Consider the following 1237-nt stretch of genomic DNA (forward strand, 5'->3'; position numbering starts at 1 on the left):
GTTGAAGGGCTTGGTCTTGAATAGCTGAGACTTGATTCTTCTCCATCTTTTTGGTTAAGGCTGCTAGTTGCGCAGTGATCACTTTGTTTTGGGCCAACAAGGCATCCATGGAATTTCTTCAATGGTTTTCTTCTTGTTGAGTGAGCCTCCAGAAGAATGATCTACTGCTTGTTTTGACTCATAGGATAGCCCTTCATAGAAGATGTACAGTTGCACCCACTCATTGAACATATCTGGTGGGCATTTCCTTGTGAAATCTTTGAACCTCTCCCAAGCTTCATAAAGTATTTCACCATCTTACTGTCTGAAAGTCTGCACCTCAGCTCTCAGTCTATTGACTCTCTGTGGAGGGTAGAATGTTGGTAGAAACTTATTCACAACATCATCCCATGTGGTTAAGCTCTCCTTGGAAAATGCTTCCAACCACTTTGCTGCCTTATCTCTGAGTGAGAAAGGGAACAAAAGTAGCTTGTAGGTGTCAGGGTGTACACCATTGGACTTTATAGTGTCACAAATCCTCAAGAATGTAGTGAGATATTGGTTTGGATCCTCTTGGGCACCTCTTCCATATGAACAATTATTCTGGACAAGTGTGATGAGTTGAGGTTTCAACTCAAAGTTGTTAGCATGGATTGTTGGCTTCAGAATGCTGCTGCCACAATTTTCTGGGTTTGGGTTGATGTAGGAGCCTAAGACTCTCTTCTCTTGCCCAACATGATTGCCAGCATCCTCTCCAACACTGTTATGCACCTCTTCTTCCATAGTAGTTCTCAGATCTTCCTCCACTACTTCCTCTCCAAATATGCCTTTGCCTCTTGCTTGCCTCCTTAATCTAAGGAAGGTCCTCTCAGGTTCACTATCAAAGGAGGATGAAGTTTCTCCCCTTCTACCTATCATACGTTCAACAAACAGCAAGCAAAGGGCAAGTGAAGGAATCACTCTTATCAAGATTAGTGGTTAGCTTGGTTGGTGCAATTAATTAAATAGTTAGAAGAATGGGAATATGAACAATGAATAACTAAGATGATCAAAGTAAAAAGAAAATAGAATGGAAAGAAAAATTAAAGAAAATAATAAGGTAATTAAATTGCTTAATCTAGCTCTCCAATCAATTTAATCAGTGTCAAATTCAAACCAATCCCCGGCAACGGCGCCATAAAACTTGATGAGTCGAATTCACTCCCCATATAAAAATTGATAAATCCGTTCTTTTGGCAAGCGCACCAAAATTATCGTC

At 40.5% G+C, this 1237-nt stretch overlaps 1 non-coding gene across 1 annotated transcript; it reads left to right on the forward strand.

Annotated features, from left to right (window-relative positions):
- The first annotated feature begins 226 nt into the window (after positions 1-226).
- LOC112753821 (small nucleolar RNA R71) lies at positions 227-333 on the forward strand. The gene has a single exon (XR_003178186.1). It is a non-coding gene; the product is annotated as a small nucleolar RNA R71 (small nucleolar RNA).
- The last annotated feature ends 904 nt before the right edge of the window (positions 334-1237 follow it).

This window comes from Arachis hypogaea, chromosome 15 (genome assembly GCF_003086295.3).
Source record: "Arachis hypogaea cultivar Tifrunner chromosome 15, arahy.Tifrunner.gnm2.J5K5, whole genome shotgun sequence".
Classification (NCBI taxonomy): domain Eukaryota; kingdom Viridiplantae; phylum Streptophyta; class Magnoliopsida; order Fabales; family Fabaceae; genus Arachis; species Arachis hypogaea.